The sequence below is a fragment of the Chiloscyllium plagiosum genome, unplaced genomic scaffold (genome assembly GCF_037043375.1).
Source record: "Chiloscyllium plagiosum isolate Xiang-an unplaced genomic scaffold, Cpla_swu_hap1 HiC_scaffold_49, whole genome shotgun sequence".
Taxonomy (NCBI): domain Eukaryota; kingdom Metazoa; phylum Chordata; class Chondrichthyes; order Orectolobiformes; family Hemiscylliidae; genus Chiloscyllium; species Chiloscyllium plagiosum.
This window is the reverse complement of record NW_028270187.1, coordinates 20,039,172-20,064,513: the sequence shown is the minus strand read 5'-3', so window position 1 is coordinate 20,064,513 and position 25,342 is coordinate 20,039,172.

Here is a 25,342-nt window from a genome sequence, read left to right as displayed (position 1 = left end):
TAAATCTTCTCTGCACCCTCTCCAAAGCTTCCACATCTTTCCTAAAGTGAGGGGACCAGAACTGCACACAATACTCCAAATGTGGCCTAACCAAAGTCCTGTACAGTTGCAATATCACTTCACGACTCTTGAATTCAATCCCTCTGCTAACGAACGCTAATACACCATAGGCCTTCTTACAAACTCTATCCACCTGAGTGGCAACTTTCAAAGATCTATGAACATAGACCCCAAGATCCCTCTGTTCCTCCACCTCACTAAGAAGCCTACCGTTAACCCTGCATTCCGCATTCTTATTTGTCTTTCCAACATGGACAACCTCACACTTGGCAGGGTTGAAACTCCATCTGCCAGTCCTCTGCCCAGCTCTGCATCATATCTAAGTCTCTTTGCAGCTGACAACAGCCCTCCTCACTATCCACAACTCCACCAATCTTCATATCATCTGCAAATTTACTGACCCACCCTTCGACTCCCTCTTCCAAGTCATTAGTAAAAATTACAAACAGCAGAGGACCCAGAACTGATCCCTGCACAACTCCACTTGTAACTGGGCTCCAGGCTGAATATTTGCCATTTACCACCACTCTCTGACTTCGACAGGTTAGCCAGTTTTGTATCCAATTGGCTAAATTTCCCTCTATCCCATGCCTCCTGACTTTCCGCATAAAACTGCTATGGGGAACCTTATCAAATGCCTTACTAAAAGCCATGTGTACTACATCCACTGCTCTACCCTCATCCACATGCTTGGTCACCTCCTCAAAGAATTCAATAAGACTTGTAAGGCAAGACCTACCCTTCACAAATCCGTGCTGGCTGTCCCTAATCAAGCAGTGTCTTTCCAGATACTCATAAATCCTATCCCTCAGTATCCTTTCCATTACTTTGCCTACCACCGAAGTACGACTAACTGGCCTGTAATTCCCAGGGTTATCCCTATTCCCTTTTTTGAACAGGGGCACAACTTTCGCCACTCTCCAGTCCTCTGGTACCACCCCCATTGACAGTGAAGACGAAAAGATCGTTGCCAACAGTTCTGCAATTTCCTCTCTTGCTTCCCACATAATCCTAAGATATATCCCGTCAGGCCCGGGGGACTTGTCTATCCTCATGTTGTTCAAAATGTCCAACACGTCTTCCTTCCTAATAAGTATTTCATCTAGCTTACAGGTCCGTTTCACACTCTCCTCTTCAACAATATGGTCCCTCTCGTTTTTAAATACTGAAGAAAAGTACTCATTCAAGACCTCTACTATCTCTTCCGACTCAATGCACAATCTCCCACTACTGTCCTTGATCGGACCTACCCTCGTTTTCGTTATTCTCATGTTTCTCACATACGCATAAAATGCCTTTGTTTTATCCTTGATCCTTTCCACCAAAGATTTTTCATGCCCTCTCTTAGCTCTCCTAATCCCTTTCTTCAGGTCCCTTCTTGCTATCCTGTATGCCTCCACTGCTCTGTCTGAACCCTGTTTCCTCAACCTTACGTAAGCCTCCATCTTCCTCTTTAAAAGACATTCAACCTCCCTCGTCAAACAAGGTTCCCTCACACGACCATTTCTTTCCTGTCTGACAGGTACATACATATCAAGGAAACGTCGTATCTGTTCCTTGCAAAAGTTCCACATTTCCCCAGACATCCTTCCCTGACTGCCTATACTCCCAATTTATGCTCCTCAGATCCTGTCTTACAACAACGTAATTACCCTTCCCCCAATTGTAAAACCTACCCTATCTCTCTCCATAACCAAGGTGAAAGTCACAGAATTGTGGTCACCATCACCAAAATGTTGACCCAATAACAAGCCCATCACTTGTCCCGGTTCATTACCGAGTACCAAATCCAAAATGGCCTCCCCTTTGGTCGGACAGTCTACATACTGAGTTAGAAAAGCTTCCTGGACACAGTGCACAAACACTGCCCCATCCAATCTACTTGATCTAAAGAGCTTCCAATCAATATTTAGGAAGTTGAAATTGCCCATGACTACTACCCTGTGGCTTCTGCACCTTTCCAAAATCTGTTTTCCAATCTATTTCTCCACATCTCTGCTGCTATTGGGGGGCCTATAGTAAACACCCAACAAGGTGACTGCAACTTTCTTATTTCTGACTTCAGCCCATACAAACTCCAAAGGCAGATCACCCTCGGACTGCCTTTCTGCAGCCGTTATACCATTTCTAATTAGCAACGCCACCCCACCCCCTCCTTTTTTTTAACCACCCTCCCTAATCTTACTGAAACATCTGTAACCAGGATTCTCCAAAAATCATTCCTGTCCCTCTTCTATCCACGTTTCCGTTCTGGCCACAACGATGTAGTCCCAGGAACTCATCCACGCCTTAAGTTCACTCATCTTATTTCTGATACTCCTTGCGTTGAAGTATACGCACTTCAACCCATCTCTGTGTCCGCAAGTATTCCCTGTCTGTGTTACCTTCTTCACAGCCTCCCTACATTCTTGGACATCCTGATAAACAGCTCGCCTACTTGCGGGACTACATTTCTGGAGCCCATCCCCCTGCCAAATTAGTTTAACCCCCCCCCCCCCGAAAAGTGCTAGCAAATCTACCCACCAGGATATTGGTGCCCTTCTGGTTCAGGTGCAACCCGTCCTGCTTGTGCAGGTCCCACCTTCTCCAGAATGCAGTCCAATTGTCCAAATACCTGAAGCCCTCCCTCCTACACCATCCTTGCAGCCACGTGTACAACTGACTCTCTCCCTGTTCCTTGCCTCACTGTCACATGGCCCCGGCAACAACCCAGAGATGACGACTCTGTCCGAGCTTTTAGCTTCCAGCCTAACTCCCTGAGCTCTTGAATGACCTCCCCACCCCTGTTCTTCCCTATGTCGTTGGTGCCAACGTGCACCATGACTTCTGGCTGCACACCCTCCTCCTTAAGGATTCTGAAGACACGGTCCGAGACGTCTCGGACCCTGGCACCCTAGGAGGCAACAAACCATCCGAGAGTCTCGCCCATGTCCACAGAACCGCCTGTCCGTCCCTCTAACTAGAGAGTCTCCTATAACTAGTGCTCTCCTCCTCTCCCCCTTTCCCTTCTGTGTTTCACAGCCAGACCTCGCGCCACAGACCCGCTCACTGCAGCTTACCCCTGCTACCCCAACAGTATCCAAAGCGGTATACCTATTGTTTCGGGGAACGACCACAGGGGATCCCTGCACTGCCTGCTTCCTTCCCTTCCCACCTCTCGCTGTTACCCAGCTACCTCTGTTCTCTGGCATAGCTATGTCCCTGTAGCATCTGTCTATCACCCTCTCAGCCTCTCGAATAATCGTCAGTTCATCCAACTCCAGTTCCAGTTCCCTAACTCGTTCTGTGAGGAGCAGGATCTGACTGCATTTCCTGCAGATGAAGTCGGCAGTAGTATCGGTAGTCACCCCTACCTCGAACATCCTGCAGGAGGAACATTCCAGTGCCTGCGCTGTCATTACTCTACACCTCGTCTCCGAAAACAAGAACACTGAGTAGTTACCATGACAATTCTTCTCTCAGGAAGTGCATTCCTGACCCCAGCACCCTCTGAGTGAAAACCAATCCTCAATTCCTCTCCACATCTCAAATCCTTCACTTTAAAATGTGCTCCATTGATCTTGGCCCTTTCACTAAAAGGAACACCAGCTATCTATCCCTCCTCTCCATGTCACTCGTAATCATATCCTTCTGAATCTCGGCCCACTCAGCATTCTCTCCTCCAAACTAAAGAGCCCAAGCTTATCCAGCCTCTCTCCGTAGCTAATATGCTCCATCCCAGCGAACATCCTGGTGAATCTCCTGTGAGCCCTCTCCACTACAATCATATTCTTCCTGTAATGTGGCTCCCTGATCTACAATCAGTATTCCATCTTGGCAAAAGCAAACATCCGCATAACTCTTCTTATCTATGCCTTGATGAATAAAAGTTATGCCTACGGTCCCCTATGCTTTCTTAAATTGTGCATTAACCAGTTTAGTCACATTCAGGGATTTGTGGAGAAACACCCTCTGAGCTTCCTCGTGTGCTGCCATTCATTGAGTTCTCCCCTGTCCAGTTCCTTCTTCCAAAGTGCATCATTTCATACTCATCAGGGTTACACCCCATCTGCCATTGATCCACCCATCTGACCATTCCATCTGTATCTTCCTGTAACATAAGACCTTCCTTCTCACTGCCAACCACCCGGCCAATCTTTGTATCAAGCACAAACTTAATTGTCACACTACCACCACCCCGTCTATATTCACAACTGCATCTTTTATGAATACCACAAATAATCAGGTTAAAGATGACACAACACCAGGTTATAGTCCAACAGGTTTATTCGGAGGCACTAGCTTGGCAGAGCTGCTTCTTCATCAGGTGGCTATGCGCTTTGAAATCTCGTGCCTCTGAATAAACCTGCTGGACTATCACCTGGTGTTATGTGATTTTTAAGTTTGTCCACCCCAGTCCAACACTAACACCTCCGTTTCAGAAATAATAAAGGACACAGTACTGAACGCTGTGATACACCATTGGACACCGGTCTCAGTCACAGTAACAGCCTTCAACCACTACCCTCTGTCTCCTAACAGTAAGGTGATTTGGATGCAACTTTGCAAGTCACAAATGACTCCGACCTGTTCCTTTGTTATTCTTTCCCGCTTGACACACTTGCAGAACATCTGGGGATTCTCCCTAATCTTGCCCTACCAGCAGCTGTCTATGTCCCTGTTTTAGGCAGTTCTCACCAAGTGAAGAATTTCTTCGTTATTACGGTCTTAAATAGTCTGTCCCTTAAACTGCAATTATTTGCCTTGAATGTGGAACTGACGGCCAGGGAAACGTCCTGTTTATTTCCAACTTGGCATATGTTTTGTGAAGTTTCCAAGTTTCATTGTGACCCTCCTCTCATTCTTTCAAACTCCAAAGAACACAGGTCGAGTTTCCTCATCAGGCAATCTCGCCATCTGAGTGATTAATCTGGACAATGTCCATTGCACTTTTGTGTGCTTAGTATATTCTTTCTCAGATTGGGTCACCAACACTTTACGCAATGGATGTAGGTTTGCTCGCTACATTTCCAGACGTTTCGTTATCTTACTAAGTAACATCTTCAGTGGACCTCATGCGAAACAATGCTTAAAATTCCTTCTTTCCATTTATGTGTTTGGATTTATTTGTGTTGGTGATGCTATTTCCTGTGGCGAAGTCACTTCCTGTTCCTTTTCTCAGAGGGTGATTGATGGGGTCGAAAAACAAATAGCACATCGAGTTAGACATCTGTTAGAAATACAAATGGATTTTCTCCATTGTTACTGTTAATTCCTAAATATACAATATCACATGCTGTATAATAGATTCCAGCAATTTCCAACTTGTTAATTGTTCGGCAGTTCTCCAAAATATGTCTTCTTCCCTTTTTCGATGCTTGGATTCCTTCCATTAATCTATAGTGCTTGGACCACGTTTGCTAACTTCTATTTATCCACAATGGCTTCCAGCCTCTGCAGAATGCACAGGGAAATGAAACACAGTCATCGACAGTTCAATTAATATTTCTATTCCCAATTTATGTCAGACATTTTCATATGAAGTACATTAGGTTTTCAGACTTAGCAATGCTCAATCCAGTTACATTCTCAAATACCACCGTGTTACTGATATAAGTTGACTTTATGTCGTCAGTTGCACAAACCCTACATGATCACTGGGTATTACTGGGTGATTTTGTGGATCTTCCTCCATGAAGGCAGATGCAAAGTAACTGGTCATTCTTGGCTATTTCCCTGTTAGTCACAATAAACTCTCCTCTCCAGATTACCAATTTCCATATTTAACCTTGCGTTTACTTTGTTTCCTTTGAAATATACATTGTAGATTTTATGCCGTGTTTTTGTTCTTGTTTGTTAGCATTCATGTTGTTTTTAATTTCCTTATCAATTCCATGGCCCTTGTTTCTGGATCGTGAATTTCTGAGAATTCTCAGGTTTCCACAATGACTGAAATTCTTATGAAGCCACTTCCTATGATTAACACGTTTTCTGATTTGTTATGTTAAACAACATTGTGTCACTTTCCCTTTCTTTGGTGTTTATACCTGAAATAAATAGACGTATTATTCAGACTTCGCATTATTCCTATAAATCTCCTGATCCTGACCAGATATATCCAGGAACACTGCAGGAAGACAGAAGGAATTGCGGGAGCCCTGGTTGATATTGTGCATCATAGCTGGCCAACAGGTGAGGTCCCGGCGGACTGGAGGGTTGCGAATGATGTGCCTTTACTCACGAAGGGCTACAAAGAAAACTTGGGGACTACGGACCACTAAAGTCTGTGGTAGGTAACTTACTTGAAAAGGTTCTGAGAGATAAGATATGCGTGCATTAGGAAAGACAGAGTGTGATTCGGAGCAAGATTAAAGTGGTGATAGAAAAGTACAGTAGAGCAAACAGCATCCAAGGAACAGGAAAATCAACATTTCGGGCAAAAGTCTATCATCAAAGTCAGCACGGCTTTGTGCATCCAACACCATAGCTCACAAATTTGTTCGAATTCTTTGACGAAGTGACCAGCAACGTTGAGGAGGTCAGGGTGGTATGCGTAGTCTATATACAAAAACAAAAAAAAACAGGATACAACGTGACAATGGCACTCAGGAGGGGCATTTACCCCCTGCCCACTGGGGGCATTTGCACGTCACAGATCTTTATCTTCTGTCCCATTATCAATACTGCATCCAGAGAATGAACTGCCCTTTGGTAGACATTCAGTCATCATGATCACCTTCATAACTGACTCCAGCTTGAGCCGAACCCGACATACAAACTAAGCAAGAGAAAAACGAGTAGTAATACTAATGAAGTTAAAAGTGTGCACTCTACCCATCCAGGATTATAATTTAGCACGACTTAATACCAGAATGATTCAATTGACGTTCTTTAAAACGAGAGAAACGTAATTATCGATATCCATTAAAGCATCCAGCCTGCTTTATAGTGTCCACAAAGTTTTCGCGTCCTCTGGAGCGTCAATGGATCTATTGAAAGATCCACCAGTGCGTAGAACTATTGAAAGCATATGGAGCACCGCTGCGTTCATTGAGGAATACTGAATCTCAAGTTCCCTTAGTCTTCTGAATCACTGTCGCTGAAAATACCTGAAAGAACATAATCCTGGAGCCCTCGTTGGATCTTTTCCCTATGTTCTGGAAGCTTCCATAAGTCTTTGATTGTCTCTGCAACTACGTAATCGCACAAGGACAGGATGAGGGCATGAGCCTGATTCTGGCCTGCGCACTGTAACTCGATGAACTGTTTCACTCTTCACCCGTCCCTCTTCAGCTTAAAAGTGTAGGAATCATGGCAGCCTGTCCTCGAATAAATTCTCACTGGCTGAACACCTTTTGTCTCCAGCAGACGGATGATATGAACATTCTTCATTCTGTCCCTGTTTCGAGGTCGTCACCTTGTTCAGTTAAGGTACGGACCTGTTTTTCAAGGGCGAGGATCCGCTCCTTAGAGGAATCGAACACAGTCACTGCCCCTGTAGTTTGGCGCTTGACCTCATCCGTTCTGTTTCCAAGGCCTTCAAGTTGCTGCTCATGTTTGTGGAGCAGGGCTGAGAGTGGTTCTAGCCTCCTGCTGAACCTTTCTTCAACGGTGCCTTCAATCGTTTCACGTAACTTGGTGAACTCGGTGACCAAGACCTGGTGAATAACTGGGCCATCGAACGACCAGAGGGGGTTGCTGGTGCGGCCAGAGGCAAGTTGAAAGCTTCTGATGGGTGCACCGCTTTTTGGGACTTACTTGATCCTTTCCCATATTGTCATTTCCACTTGACAAAATGGGATTCGTAAGGATTCTACAGCACTTTTAGCGTTAACTTTTAAGTAAATGACTGTGTTGGGGTGGGGTTGAGCATCATTGTGATGCAGAGCTCAGCAAAGCAGACCTTTCAGATCTCTGTCATCTTGTTTCCCCTTTAAAACTTTATCGATGTTATCCATTTCGTTTAATTCCTGGATATTCTGGAGCCGTGTCATTCAGTACCACTATCTACAGTTTCCCCAACACTTCATGTTGCTGCCCACTCCTCGATAATCCTTGACTCCTTTGTGATTCGTGAACCTTGCCTCAAAAATATTCAATATCTCTGCGTCCTATGTTCTGCTGGGAAGAGTGTCCAAAAGACTCACTACACCCTGAGAAAACAAAGATAAACCGGCCCATCGGAGTGTGAGATTAGTTTTAGTTTTGCATTCTTATCTGAGAAAGGATAGAGTAACACTGGAAACAGTTCCGAGGTGTTTCACTTCATTTATTCCATGCCTCAAAGGCTGATATTATGGAGACTTTAACAGGTTACCATTAGAATGAGAGCTGATCTTATTGAAATATACAAAGCCTTGAGGCAAGTGGATCAGCGAAACACCGACTGGGAGTTGAATAGCCCAAACTTGATCCCGTTGTCATTGAACCTGAAAAGTGTGGAAGCTGGACATTCGAACCATCGAGTCCACACTTACCCACTGAACAGTATCCCATCCAGACCTGCCCCCCCCCCCCCACCCTATCCATGTAACCCTGCAATTCCCATGAATAACCCACTTAACCTACACATCCATGGTCACTCTGCGTAATTTAGCATGGCCAATCAAACTATGCTGCACATCTTTGAACTGTGGGAGGAAACTGGAGAACTGAGAAGAAACCCACACATGCACGGAAAGAATGTTCAAGCTCCACATAGAATGTCGGACGAGGTTAGAATTGAGCTCAGCCCCTTGCTGATATGAGGCAGCAGTGCTAACTACAAATCTAACACGCTGCTCCGTTAGCCCTATTAGTTACCTGCGGCTGATGAAAGAAATCTGCCTGACTTGTTCCTGTCACTCAACCTGAACCAGACTGAGACCTTTAACATCGGTCATATCACCAACCTGGTTAAATTTAAAGTTTGTTATGAGCAGTGGAGGAGTGACTAAAGAAGGAAACATTGACACCCTCCAACCTCAGTCAGAACCGGAGTGAGGAAAAATTCACAAAGTGGGATTCCATTCAAGTGGGAATACTCTTTCTCAGAAGTTTGGGATGGCTGAATCTTTTTATTAACATTATATAATATTATATAATCTTTTTATGTCTTTGTCTGATTTTACATAGACAAGTGAATCAGGGATATTGCTGCATCGAGAGAAAAGTGCAGAAGGGAGCACAATGAGATGAGCCATGACCTTACTTACTGGTGGAGTAGTATCAAAGGGCCAATTGGCCGACTCGTGTCCCTCAGTCCTAAGTTCTGATATTCGATTCAGCCCTCCGGACCTGCTATACACAGGCAGATTGAGGTCAAGCCGATGGTTAGGTGTAGTTTCGGAAGTGGACTTGGAAATTCCAGGCTTCGTCAGGAAGTGACCCCGAGCCGCAACCCCTTTTTCTAGGCTTCCCCACTCTGTAAATTATGCTCTGGAATTGCTCAGAATACAGCTCCCATATCCCATCCAGGGTTAACTCAGGCAAATTTCCTCCTCTCCCAAATGCAACATTGTACACATGACTTCCAGGAAAATAACCAATTACTTTCCAAAAACATAACGTAAAAACTTAAGAAGTAGGAACATGAGTCGGTTATTTGGCCCTGCAGGCCTGAACTCTCATTCAATAAGGACATGTCTGATGTACGTCCGGGCTCATCTCCACTTTCCTTCCCTGTATCCCTCCACAACTCTCTGGGTTAGGGAATTCCAGACATTCACTGCCTTCTGAGAGAGTTTATCATTTTTCACCTCAGATTGAAATCGATGTTTCTTATTCAGTATCTACCGCTTCGCGTTCGAGACTAAAGGGAAACACCTTCTCAGCATCTACCTAGTCAAGTACCCTCTGTATCTTGTACATTTCAGTAATATCACCCTCATTCTATTCAACCACAACGAATAATCGCCTCACCATTCGAGATGCATTCAATAATTCATTCATTTCATCCCAGTAAGCTGCCTCATGAACCAACCTAGTTATCTGCTGCATCAGCATGCTGACGTTATGATTCATACACAGGAACGCTCCAATCCATTTGTACTGCTCCATATTTGGTAGTCCTCTTCATGAAATAACAGCCTGTATTTTGGTTCTCAGTGTCATCCACAAACTCGGATGTATATTGCACTCAGCTCCCGCCGTCAGGCTATCAGTATAGATTGTAAATAACTGATGCTATCGGCCTGATATTTGTGGTAATCCAGTAGATATGTCTTTATCATTAAAGTCCATTAATCCTGACTCTCCGAAATCTATGTATTAGACAACTACCATCCCATGCTAATATATTATTCATCATACTACGAGCCTCTGTCACGAGTCAGAATGTTTATTTTATGATACCTTGTGAAAAATCTCTGGAAAGCCTCATGTTGATCAGTTCCCTTTATCTAATCTGCCTGACACTTTCTCAGGGATTCCTGATGAAGGGCTCCTGCCGAAACATTAATTTTCCTGCTCCTTGGATGCTGCTGACATGCTGTGCTTTTCCAGCATGGCTCTAATCTTGACATTCCCAGGGATCTCCAAAAAATAATTTTATAATTTTACAGGACAAAAATAGTTTCCCCTTCACAAACCATGCCAACTCTGCATTAAGATTTTTTAAGTGCACTGCAATGGCTTCCTTCATAACAGGCTCTAGCAGATTCCCAGCAATAATGGTTAGGGTAAATCGTTCATGCCTTCTATCTCATTCCTCTCTTGAAGACAGGCGCCACATTGGAGGTTCTCCATTTTCACTGGAACACTCCTGTAATCCAGAGAATTAAGGAATATTTCACATAGTGCCGCAAGTCACTCTGTGACCACTTCTTTTAAAATTCACTATGAATTACTGCTGACCTGTCTATCTTTATTCTTATCTGTTAGTTATAAACCTTGTTCCTTCTGTTAGAGACAGTTCAAGAACTTCCCTCCTACTACCATTTTGTTTATTCCATTGACATGCTTACAGTGCCTTCCCCATGCGGAAATACTTTTGCAAATTATCTATCTGTTACCTGTGGCCAGTTCTCCAGTCACCTCCTCCAAATGGCCTCAATGTACTTTCCTCAGTTTACTTCTGACTCAGCTCACACACACATCTTAAAGCTTTTCTTATGTAGACGAAAAAGCTCATGATGCTTGTTTTTACACGTCAATTTATTACACGTCAATTTATTACATCATATCTTTTCGTACATTTTCCTCGCTTTCTAGATTCATGTTCATATCATGCACAAACAGACCATTTCGTCCAACTTGTCCATGCTGATCAGATTTTCTCAATTAAATTAATCCCATCTGCTTGCACTTGGTCCATATGCCTATTCACGTTTCCCATTCATACGTTGGTCCAAATGTCTTTGAAATGTTGTAGCTGTACATGTTCCTCTGGCAGCTCATTCCATACATACATCACCCTCTGTGTAAAAAAAGTTGCCCCTTTGTCACTTTCAAGTTTCCCCCCTTTCAACTTAAAGCTGTGCATCTGTGTTTGAACTACCCGGTTCTGCAGAAAAGACCTTGGCTATTCAACCCGTCCATGCCTCCCATGATATTATAAACTTCTAGTATGCCACCCCTGAACCTCGTACACTCCTTCTGATAGGAGACTAAACGTTTAACGATAAGCACTGCAAATTTGAAAGAATATTAAGAATGACAAGTAAAGAAAACATACCAAACTTCATACTCTTAGTTTTGCTCTATGTTACAAAACTAAGGCAGCATGAAACTTTTTTAGTGCCAATAAGTGGTCAAGCATCTGAATTTCTTAGTGTGAAGGCAGTGATGATGTATACTGTGAAAACGTATAGATCTAGATCTATTTAATACCACATGGTCAACATTCTCCCTCCTGTTCTCCTTCTGACCTTGTGTGGTTGTGTCTTGATTATCTTAAAACCAGTTGGAGGGAACCCCTTTCCCTCATTGACACCTTAATTTAAACCCATTTTGCATCATCTTCCCGTTCACAACTGTTAATAGCCCGTTTATCTTTTGCCACGCCCTTTTTTCCAAATCAACCATTCCCCCATCTCTGGCAAGGGATTAAAAAGCCCAGTTTCCAAACTTTTTCAGTTCTGAACAAGTCACACTGGACTTGTATCGCTCACTCTGCTTCTCTGTCTCTGCATATTCTGCCAGACCTGCTGAGTTTCTCCAGAAACGAATAGGCACAGCACAAATTTTCAATTAAAGAAATAGCGAAGGATACTGGAACTAAAAACACAAAAACTTCTGGAGAAAGTGAGAGCTTCGTAAAAGGGTCACTGGACCCGAAAAATGAACTCCACATTTACTACAGAAGATGCCGCCAGACCTGCTTTATTTCTTCAGCAATTTCTGTTTTTGAACAAGTTCCAATGACGTGTGTGAAAGTTGCTCAAACGCCCTGTCCAACACGGAGCGCCCTACACTGGGAACTGAACGATAACACAAAGTTCACACATTCATTGGCTCTGAAATTGCAAAAGGCTGGCATCACTGACACCACAAAGCTCTTAATCATGGGCAGGGAGAAAACGAGAGGTAAACACATTCAATTCAAACGCAGAAGATGGCATTACGAGAAAGGAAAAGATTCGGATGAATATGTTAAAGGGTTTGAGTAATGTAACATATTAGAAGTATGACACCAAGGAGAGACCCTCAGCAGAATGAGAATATTAAAATGGACGTATTCCTGCATCAGACAACAGGTGAGGTCACTGAGTTCACGGCTGATGGGTGAATGGGTCTCGATGTGAACTGGGGGACAGTCAGTACAATTGAATTGCAGATATTGCAGCTCAACCTGGGCATTCTTGTGGTGCTGTAGACAACAGCAGCAACAGAAGTAGGATTGTATTCGAACATAATCTGTAACATTTTCCCCAGGATATTCCATCAGTCTATAAATACCATCAAGCCGAGTGATGGTTCGGTGATGTGTGTGGGTGAACATGCCAAGGTCAGAACCATGTGTACCTAAAATTGATGAGAAGCCATTAAAGCTACCGCACTTGCGTGGTCTCATTCCAAACAGCAGAACTAACATCTGATAGAGAGGACAAAATGATCCCAAGACCAACAGAACAGATCTAAGCTCTGCAGTGCTGCCACATCCAGACATAAATGTCGGTGTACTATTAAACAACTTACTGGAGGAGAGGACTCAGAAATATCTCCATCTTATGTAACGGAACAGCCCTGCACATCAGTGAAAAAGATAAGGATGGAGTATCTGCGCCATCATCAGCCAGAGGTGTTGAATGGATGATCCACCTCACCCTCATCATGATGCTCACAGAATCACAGATGGCTGTGTTCAACCAATTCGATTCGCTGCACGTGACATGAAGAAACAGCTGAACACAGTAGATAGGACAAAAGCAATGGGCACTGACACCATTCCTGCAATAGGACTGAAGACTTGTGCTGCACAATAAGCTGTGTCCCTGGGGAAGCTGCTTCATACCAGCTCCAACTCTGACAAGTCCGTGGCAATGTGGAAAAGTACTCAACTATATCCTGTCACTAATGGATGAATAATTTCATTTAACACTCCCTCAGTCCCTTCACAGTAATCAAATTGGTGGGAGGTATTTTTGGCAGGGCTGTCAAGAAGTACAGAAATAACCAGCGCAGTGTGGTTTCGGATCGGTTCCTTTGTGGAGTTGGGGCTGTTGTGGAAATACCACTGGATTACTAATCCAATACAGGATAATGCTCTTGTAGCTGGTGGAAGTTATGAACAATTAATACAGTCTCAAGATCTAGGATCTGGTGTCAGTAAAAGTGACCTTACACCAATGTTGATTTTAAACTTCGATCTCCTACCCCAACGTACTTTCAGGAAGTTTATATTCAGTGCCTTGGTTTACACAGCCCGATCTGGGAGACGTTCCTGGCCTGGCCTAAGAGTGACTCCAGACAACAGACATGTGATCAACTCTTCAATGGTCTCTGAAACGGTCAAGCAAGACACTAATGTATCAAACTGCCCTGAGGTCTTAAAGGATAAAACCAGACAGAATACCCAGCCCCAGCCTTACTACAAGAAAACGGACTGGGAAACACAGACCAGTTGACCCTGCAGAGACCTCACATCTGAGAGCTTGTGACAACATTTGCAGAGCTTTCCCACAGACTGCACAGAAACATCGGAAAGGAGTAGGTCATTCAACACACTGAGTAACCTCTCTTCTATTTCATGGAGAAAATCTCCTCAATGCAATTTTCTCGACACAGTGTTCATATCCCACAATATGTTTAAACACTGTGAAATGTAAAATAAGAACTGCTGTAATCCCTTCAGTCCATCAATTTTGCTCCTCGATTCAATATACAGGCAGTTCTCTGGTAGCGCGTGTTCATTAAATACAATTTAGCTGCAATGCGATTCGTGATTTGCGCACCTTGAAAGGAATCGCGTCACAGTGAACGGGAGTTCACTTTATAGAAAAAGGTGCGCAATTCACGATTCGCATTGCAGCAAAATTGTATTTAATGAACACGCGCTACCAGAGAACTGCCTGTATATTGAATCGAGGAGCAAAATTGATGGACCGAAGGGATCAGCTGAACAATAAAACCCAGCGTCAGGATCCTCTGTCTGCAAAATGCACAATCAATGTGTTCATCTAAAACAGGAATGTAATCTGCTCTGCAAGCCTTAAAACTGAGCTTGAAACTGGGAGTATTAGTCTATATTTAGAAAGAACTTTATTTAAATAGAGGAGAATCTTGGGGAGAACTGGGATACCGCATCAGCATCACGTGGTCAGTCAGCCCTGAATGCCTTCTGGTGAAGAGCTTGGTGAAAGGTACACGGCTGTAGTCAGTGACTGTACTGTGAAAGTGTTACATTAAGAGCATTATTACATTAAAATATATGATTTAAAGGTTGACTTAGACTAACTTTAATTTTTGGTTTTTACTGATATTTTGTGGTTCTCCCCTTACCTGTTTTTTTCCCATTAGCCCCATTATTAATATTGCACGATTTTCTGTAATATAATATTGCACAGGTATACAGCTATCGTGATATTGGAGAGTAACCTGTAAAGATATCTGATCCTCTGTCTTCATACCATGCCCCTGCTCTCTCCATATCCCTTTACCGTATAGAAATCCTCATTTATATTCAGTGCCTTGGTTTACACAGCCCGATCTGGGAGACTATTCCCCAGGTTCACCAGTCTCTGAGAAGAGACATTTATTCTCATCTCAATGCAGAGTGGCCTGTCTGTATCTAATATTGTAGCCCCTTGTTTTTGATGTCCCTCCAAGGGAAATTATCACCCCTGCTTCCAATCTGACTCGTCCTGACAGATATTTTATGTATTTCATAGAGATGTCCACTCATTTTCCTAAACTCCTTGGAATACAGGCCCAGGCGCACCAGACTCTTCACCCACAACAAACCCGTCATTCCAGAGATCAGTCTGGTCTCCTTCGCTGCTCTCACTCAATGTCAGGTTTGTCCATTATAAGGCAAGGAGACCAAAACTGCACACGATACTGCGCAATGTTCGAAATGAGATCTCACCAATGCCCTGTCCAGCTACAGTAAAACACCCTTACTCCTGGATTCAAGTACCCCTGAAATGAAGGGGAATACACAATTTATCTGCCTAACAGCTTTCGGTTCCTGCAATATTGCTTTCAGTGACTGGTGTGCAGGGAGATCCAGATCCTTTTCAATGTTACAGCTCCCCACTTGTTGGGACTGTCTACACTGGTCAGCGTGCCAATTCCATTCCCAGTATTGACTTCTGGTTTCAGATCTCATTGCCCTGCACTGACCTCGGAGGGCTGCACAGAAGGAAACAAAATTGCAGCTTAAGTTCCTTTATAGATCAACATTTTTCAAAAAATCCCTAATCAAACGATAGGCCCCCGTTCTGTTATTCCCATTAAAAGTCACAACATCACATATCCCCCGCTCCCCCCATTGCTCTTCATCTGCCATGTATTTGTCCAGACACTCCCCACTTGTCTCAATCACCTTGCAGTTTTTTTTTACATCCTGCTCACTCACTCACAATCCGATATTGTTTAGTGCCATCGGAAGGCTTGGAAATATTGTATTTGATTTCCTCAACCAAATATATGATGTGTATTGGGAATAGCTGGGGCCCAAGCCCCAGTCGTGCTATATCTGCCAGGGGTTTCACTCGAAACAAAACTTGTTTATTCCTACTCACTGCTTCGTGCCAGCTCCCCCATTCTAAAACCATATTATTCCCAGGCCCATAGGATTTGAATTTGCATAATAGGCTTGGGACTTTATCAAAAATCTTCCTGAAAATTGAATCGTATTGTATTGATTGCTTCTCCATAATTATGCTAAAAGTCACTTTCTCAAATATGATTCCCATTTGATAAATATCTTTTGACTTTGTCTGTGCTCATTACTTTCAGATCCGGTACTTCCTCTAAAACCGTTTGGTTGCTAATTTCATTGTATTCTCTTTTTTTCAACAGACTAATGTTCGCTAGTATTGTTGGGAAGTTTTCTTTTTTTGTTTTTGTTCTTCTGTGAAGACATAACTGAAGTATTTGCTCCATAGTTCTGCCTTTTCCCTGTCCTCAATTCTCTGGTATCAGACTGTAAGAAAGCTGCACCTTTTTTCCCCCAATTTTGCCATTGACGTATATTCAGAAGATATTACAAGTCCAATCTTAAAACCCCTATTAATATACTCTTCAGAAGCCCATCAATTCCTATCTTAAGCTACACAATGATTGACCTTCCACAGACATGCAAACACAGAAGCATAAAATTTGTACCATCAGAAATACAGCACGGTCTCCATTAGCCCCACTTTCCAACACAAGACCCGTAACCGTGAATCTTATGGCAATTTTCCTGACCCCAACACCCTCTGGGTGAAAAACAATCCTCAATTCCTCTCCAAATCTCAAACCCTTCACTTTAAAATATGCTCCACTATTCTTGGTCATTTGACTGAAAAGAACAGCTGCTGAATATCCATGTCCCTCGGAATAATATCCTTCCAAATCACGGCCCACTCAGCCTTTTCTCCTCCAAACTAAACAACCCGTACTTATCCAGACTCTCTCCATAGCTCATTTGCTCTATCCCTGGGAACATCCTGGCGAATCTCCTCTGAGCCTCCCTCCACTACAATCAGATAGTTCCCGTAGTGTGGTTCCCAGAACTACATACAGTATTCCATCTTGGTCAAACCAAAGTTCTATATAGCTCATATAATCTATGCCCTGATGAATAAAGGTTATGTTTACATCCCCGATGCTTTCTCAAATTGTGTATTAGTCACATTCAGGGATGTGTGGAGAATCACCCTCTAAGCATCCTCCTGTGCTGCCATTCATTGAGTACTCCCTTGTCTGGTTCCTTCTTCTAAAGTGTATCATCTCATATTTATCAGGGTTACATTCCATCTGCTATTGATCTGTCCATCTGACCATTCCATCCGTATCTTCCTGTAACATAAGGCCTTCCTCCTCACTGCCAACCACCCGGCCAATCTTTGTATCAAGCACAAACTTAGTTGTCTACTCCCGCCAACCCCGTCTGTATTCAAAGCTGCAGCATTTATGGGTACCACAAATAAGAAGGTTATAGTTCACACAACACCAGGTTATAGTCCAATAGGTTTATTCGGAGGCTCGAGCTTCGAAGAGCTGCTTTTTCATCAAGTGTTATGTACTTTGAAAGCAAGTGCCTCTGAATAAACCTGCTGGAGTATAACCTGATGTTATGTGATTTTTAGGTTTGTGCACCCCAGTCCAACACCAGCACCTCCGAATCACAAATAATAATGGACAATACACTGGTCCCTGTGATACACCATTGGACACCGGTCTCCAGTTACACTAACAGCCTTTAACCACTACCCTCTGTCTCCTTACACTAAATTGATTTGGATGCAACTTGGCAAGTCAGTAATGTCTCCTACCTGTTCCCTTGTTATTCTTTCCTGCTTGACACACTTGCATCTGGGGATTCTCCCTAATCTTACCCTGACAGCAGGTTTCTATGCTCCTGTTTTCGGCAGTTCTCACCGAATGATGAATTTCCTCATTATTACGGTCTTAAGTGGCTAATCCATTATCTTGCCATTATTTGTCCTGAATTTGGGTTAGACAGCCAGGGAAGAATTCTGTTCATTTCCAAATTGTCATATGTTTTGTGAATTTTCCAAATTACTCTGTGACCGACCTCTCATTCTTTGAAACTCTGGAGAACATTGGTCGAGTTTCCTCATCAGGCAACCTCGGCATCTGTGGCATTAATCTGGAGAACGTCCATTGCACTTCTTTTTTGTGGTCAGTATATTCTTTCTCAGATTGGGTCACCAACACTGTACACAATGGATGCAGGTTTGGAAGGTTAATTTCCAGACGTTTCATTACCTTACATCTTCAGTGGACTTCATGCGAAGCAATGCTAAAGTTTCCTGCTTTCTATTTGCATGTTTGGGTTTCTTTGGGTTGTTGATGTCAATTCCTGTGGTGATATTATTTTCTGTGGCGAAGTCACTTGCTGTTGCTTTTCTCAGGTGGTGATAGATGGGGTCTAACAACCAATAGCACACCTAGTTAGACATCTGTCAGAAATACATACGGATTCTCTCCATTGTTGCTGTTAATTTCTAAATATCCAGCATCACACGCTGTAAAATAGATTCCAATAGTTTCCCTGTAGATGTGAAGTTAATTGGTTGGCAGTTCTCCATACTATGTCCTCTTCCTTTTATAGATGCTTGGATCCTTTCCATTAATCTATAGTGCTTGGACCATTTTTCCTAACTTCCATTTATCCGCAATGGTTTCCGGCCTCTGCAGAATGCACAGGAAAATAAAACAGTCTCGACAATGCATTTAATACTTCTATTATTGATTTATGACTTACATTTTAACATGTAGTACATCAGGCTTTTCAGACTTAGCTATGCTCAATCCAGTTACACTTTCAAATATGACCTTGTTACTGATATAAATTGACTTTACGTCTTGAGTTGCAGAAGTCCCACAATATCACTGGGTATTACTGGGTGATTTGTGGATCTTCCTCCATGAAGACAGATGCATAGTAACTGATTATTTTCTTGACGATTTCCCTGTTCTTCACAATAAACTCTCCTCTCCTAATTACAGATTTCCATATTTGACCTTGCTTTTATTTTGTTTCCTTTGAAATACGGATTGTAGATTTATGCAGCGTTTTTATTCCTTTTGTTAACATTCATGTTTCTTTCTGATTTCCTGATCAGTTTCAAGGTCCTCGTTTCTGGATCGTGAATTTCTGAGAATTCTCAGGTTTCCACAATGACTGAAACTGTTCCAAAGCCACTTCCTATGATTAATACATTTTCGAATTTGTTATGTTAAACACCATTGTGTCACTTTTCCTTTCTTTAGTGTTTGTTAGTGAAATAAATAGAGGTATTTTTCAGACTTTGTATTTCTATTAATCTCCTGGTCTGACCAGATATGCTCAGGAACACTGCAAGAGGAGAGAAAAGGAATTGCGGGAGCCCTGGCTGATAGTTTTGCATCATCTCTGATCAACGGGTGAGGTCCCGGAGCACTGAAAGGGAGCGAAAGCTGTGCCCTCTACTCAATAAGGGTTACAAAGAAAAACCTGAGAACTATAGACCAGTAAACCTAAAATCTGTAGTAGGTATCTGACTGGAAAAGATTCTGAGAGATAAGATATACTTGCATTTGGAAAGACAGGGTGTGATTAGGAGTAAGATTAGAGTAGTGCTAGAAAAGCACAGCAGGTCAAGCAGCATTCGAGGAACAGGAAAATCAATTTTTTAGGCAAAAGCCCATCATCAAACTCAGCACGGCCTTGTGCATGGGAGATCATGGCTCACAAATGCGTTCGAATTAGTTGATGATGTGACTAGCAACGTTGAGGGGGGCAGGGTGGTATACGTAGTCTATATGAATTCCAGTAAGGCCTTCAATAAGGGGTTCCACATGGTATGCTGCGCTGGAGGGTTAGATTGCATGAAATGTAGGAGGACCTGCCAAATTAGATACAAAATTGTCTTGATGGGAGGAAGCAGAGGGTAATAGTGGAAGGATGCTTGTCAGACTGGAGGCCTGTGACTAGTGGAATGCCTCACGGTTTGGTGCTGCGACCACTGCATATTATAAATATCTATAATTTAGATGAGAATGTATAGGCATGATTTGTAAGTTTGAAGATGACATGAAAATAAGCAGCATCATGGGGAGTGAGGAAGGTTATCAGAAATTTCAGAAAATACAGCAGTATCTTGATCAGCTGGAGAAGTGGCTGAGAAATGGCAAATGGATTTTAATATAGATCATTATAAGTTCTTACATTTTAGAAAGTCACATCAAGGTTGGAGTTTCCTGGTGAATGTTTGTGTCCTAAGGGCTGTAGTTGAACAGAGGGACCTTGGAATTCAGTTGCATGGTCCTCTGAAAGTTGATTCAAGGGTAGACAGGGCAGTGAAGAAAGCTTTTGGCACACTGGCCTTCATCAGTGTACATCACTAAGTATGTAAATTAGGGAGTTACGTTGCAAATATACAGGAGACCATACTGGTAGCGTTATGTTCAGATGTGTTCACTTTGCTATGGGAGGGATGTTATTAAACTGGAAAGAGTGCAGAAGAAATTTACAAGGATGTTGCAAAGGATTCAACGGTCTCAGATATAAGGAGAGGTTGGTCAAGGTAGGAATTATTACTTTAGATGTATGAGGCTGAGGGGGAATCTGATAGAAGTGTATAAGATCGTGGGAGGGATGGACAGAGTGAACTCAATTTTGTTTCCCCAGGGCTAGGCAATCACGGACAAGAGGGCATCAGATTAAGGTCAAAGGGGAAACAATAAAAGGGAACCTGAGGATCAACTGCTTTTCACACAGGGGTGATACGCATATAGAATGATGTGCCCGCGGAAGAGTTGAGGCGGGAACATTTGCAACATTTAAAAGCCATTTGGACAAATACACGGACAGGAAAGGATTAGAAAAACACAGGGCAATGGCAGGGAAATGGGGTTAGCGTGGATGGACATTTTGGTCGGAATGGACCAGTTTGGGCCGAAGGGCCTATCTCCGTGCTGTCGGACTCTATGACTCTAACAACCATTGCTTGTGTCCCACTGAATGTTATATTGTACTTTCCCAATTCACTGGAGCATACTTGACCCTCCAGGCTACCATGATGTTTAAACAGAATGTTCAAGCATTCTATATTGTATGCAGACACCGTGTAAAATGCACCTTATTAATGTCACTATTCCTTAAAATCTGATTCAGTGCAAGTTTATTAATTCATCCTTCGGGTCACACAACACCAAATCCAAAATAACCTGCTATCTAGTTTGCTTCACAACATTCTCTTCAACCCATTTCATATGCACTTACAGAATGTATTTTTCACAGCGGGAGCAGTCACTGACTTAATGAATATCTTCCGACATTAATCTCCTCGAAAACGGCCATCTTGTCGAGGAGAATATTGAGATACAGACTACTAGACGAGGTGGGATTGAGGTTCACAAGGAAGAGGTATTCGGCTCCGGCTGGTTTCTGTAGTGTAGTGGTCATCACGTTCGCCTTACACGCGAAAAGTCCCCAGTTCGAAACCTGGCAGAAACTGCTTTGTTCTTCAACTGCACTCTTTCATATGGACAAAAGCTGAGCTTTCTTGCATGCTTTCCCATCTGCAAACCTGCCTTCGAATTTGCTTGAACAAATCTGCTCTGGTAGTGAAATGTAATGCAATTCCATTTAATTACAGTGCAAAGCGTTGTTAAGTTTTTCTCCAACCTGGTTCTGATCATATGCCATTCTGTTGCTTCCACGAAAAGCAGTACCGCATTTGCCTTCCTTTGCGCAAGCGGCTCGGTTCAAAGACAAGAAAGAAGCAGATGCTCTGGTGTCACAGCGCACCACGAATTCCTGAACTTATCTGTCTGTCAAATGTACACCAAGGTCGTCTCAGAAAGACCTCATTTGGAAACTGTCAATCGTTATTCAACGTGCGAGAATTGGCACCAAATATCCTGAATCATGTTTTGGTGCAATTCGCACGTTAGTGGCTCATTGAAATAGGAACAGCAATGAAAGAAATTACACTCTCAGAGGATCCTTTCGACTTGCGCATTCATAGCGTCGCTAGTATTAAGTTCCACCCCGAGATCTAAGTCATGTTGGAACTGAAACGGAGGAATCGACAGAGAGGCTGCAGAATGACATCGCATTCGTATGGTTTTCTTTAAATCACTGACGAGCAGGAAAATGTAAACGGGGAGGGCGAGTGGAGAAATGAGGCAGTTGCAGATCTGGTGAAATTCCTTCTTTGTGATTCACTCATCAACCAGAGACGTGAAGGTGACTCAGGCGTGAAAGCTCTTCACATCGTGAACAAAAAGCACTCAAGGGCAGTTAGCACCTCTTCTGGAGTGGGGGTGGGGTGAGGTAATTGCCTTTTTACTTCTGTTACTATGTTCAGAAACTGGCTTTTAGATTGAGGTGAACAGAAACTGCATTTCTAAAAAGCACCATGGAATTTAGCAAAATGTATTGAGTCGCTTTTCCTCGATTCCCACACAGGTTTCCAACTCAGTTGGTATCCATGTGGCTCATGTCCAGGAGTGAACAACTCAGCAGCAAATTGCACGGTTAAGGTAAAAGGCAAGGAAAGTGGCATCTCGAACTGGCTCCGAGGTCAGAGCATTCTCACAATGAGATCTGTCGTTCTCATGTGATCTGTCGTTCTCGGATTGTAATGCTACCTCCGGTTTTAGGGTGGAGAACATTCTTTGGGTTTCTTATTCTGAAAAAAAAACAGACACAGTGACTGAAACTATGCTGCACGGTATGATGTGTATCACGGCCTGCTCAGGTTTGTGCATTTTCCCTGTAGTCCGGTGTGTTTCGTGTTCCGTGTAAACGTGAAAGTCGTCCTGTTTCGAACAATGGGTGAAATCATTTAGCAAAGCAAGAACTGAAATTCCAGTAATGTCAAGCAACTCATGGTTATTTGGCCAAATCATAAGCGAACCCATATTCTCGCGCACTCACATTTGTAGCTGAAAGAAATCTGAGAAGATAGACTCAGCTTACCATTGAATTTTGTCTGGATTGATGGGCTATCAATATTTGCTGCGAAATTGACATTGTAGCCGGGCACATTCCAGCAGCTGTGCGAGTCCGAGAAGAATCATGGAGCCCTTTTCATGTGACTTTGCATCTGTTGATATGCAGGAGAACAATTGGAAATAGAAGAAAATGAGGCGCTGCGGCCGAATGGTAGTGTGGCCGAGCGGTCTAATGCGCTGGATCCAGGTTTCAGTCTCGAAAGGGGCCATTTCGGCTGATCAATTCCAACGCTGCAGCATTGTTAAAATGCTGTTTCGTGCCCACTGTATATTGATGTTGAAAACAAAAGTAAAATGGGTTTGCATCCCAGGGCACCTTCTGTGGTGTGGGATGCTGCCAAATGTTTCAAAATGTCTCTCCTGTCGTGTTCGTGTTCGCCTCCCGCTCGGAAAATTGCAAACTGTTCTGCCGTCCCAGGCAAGTTGAGCTTTTACTGGAACTGAATGGAGACTGTTATTTTATCGCTGTTGTGAAACCAAGTCCTACGGTGACTCTACACGTTGTTATTTTGATTTCTAGCTGATGGGAAAATCGTTCCAATGAATTTCGATGTCATACCTTGTTGAATTTCTCCCATTTCCTTCATTTCCGTCCTGGAAGCATCGGCAGGGAAAGGTAATCTAATCGAGACTGTGTGTGGTGAAATTCACTTTTTACGGCCAATTCTTATTATGTTCTTTCTTTCTCTCTTTTCAGCATTGTCTGGAAAATGGTGGTGCACTAAGGCTGCAGAATGTTTGAAAGAGTCGTTTGGAAATGCCCTGTTGTTAGTTGTGAGATTACTTTATGACTCATGCCCTCAGATTGTATCACATTTAGCATTCATGCATCTCTGTGTCTGAAAATGCATGAGGTATGCCAGTTTTGTTTGTGTTCCGTGTTAAATGTTTTCTGTTTTGCGATTCGCTCAATACATTTCGATTTAACAGGGTTTCTGAGGTAACTTCTAGCAGCAAAAATCCTCATCTGAGGATCTGGCAAAAATTCACAGAGTATGGTCAGTCGGAGCTAAAGTAAGGAAGTCGTTCGTTTCAGCAGTGTTTCACAATACTACCTTTCCCGTGAGCAGTCGAACAGGCTAAATGATTGTGCCACAGACTGCGACGGCAAACTCCGCTAAAAAGTAATCCTTTAAAGCCTGTCGAATCAACATGACGTTATTGGGGTAGATCGTGAAAAAAGATATTCCGGTGGACTTCGTCCACGCTCACCACATAGCCAAAATTAAACAAGTCGCGTTCCCCAGCATTTGGCCCCAATCCCTTTTAACGCATCCTATCCAGAAACTCACCCGATTACCTTTGCAATTTTCTGAGTGTAATAGCCTCCTCCACTTCCTCTGGTAGATCATTCCAAACACGCACAACCTTCTTTACAGGAAATGTGTCTCAGGTCCTTTGTCACTTTCAGCCCACTCACATTAAAGCTATGCTGTCGAGTTTTCAACTCACACCAACTTGGGTAAAACACGTAAGTATTCAGTTTACCACCCATCCAGAAGGTCATGTCGCAGCTGTTACGCTGCTGGGAAAGTCGTCCCAGCCTATTCCACCTCGCCCTACGGTACAAACATCGACGACATCTTTGTCTATATTTTGTCATCAATTTAACGTGGCTTTTTGTTTCCGTTTTCAGGATGTCGATTACGCTGGACACCAACGAGCTATTGGAAACAGAAATGTGAAAAGAAGAACGGATTCAACTTTCACTGCCGGATGCCACTGTGCAGCCGCACGCCCGGCTGCGGCTGGTTTCTGTAGTGTAGTGGTCATCACGTTCGCCCAACACAGAAAGGTCCCCAGTTCGAAACTGGGCAGAAACCGCTTTGTTCTTCAACTGCAGGCTTTTATATGGACAAAAGCTGAGCTTTCTTGCATGCTTTCCCATCTGCAAACCTGCCTTCGAATTTGCTTGAACAAATCTGCTCTGGCAGTGAAATGAAATGCAATTCCATTTAATTACAGTGCAAAGCGTTGTTAAGTTTTTCTCCAACCTGGTTCTGATCATATGCCATTCTGTTCCGTCCACGAAAAGCAATACTGCATTTGCCTTCCTTTGCGCAAGCGGCTCGGTTCAAAAACAAGAAAGAAGCAGATGCTCTGGTGTCACAGCGCACCACGAATTCCTGAACTTGTCTGTCTGTCAAATGTACACCAAGGTCGTCTCAGAAAGACCTCGTTTGGAAACTGTCAATCGTTATTC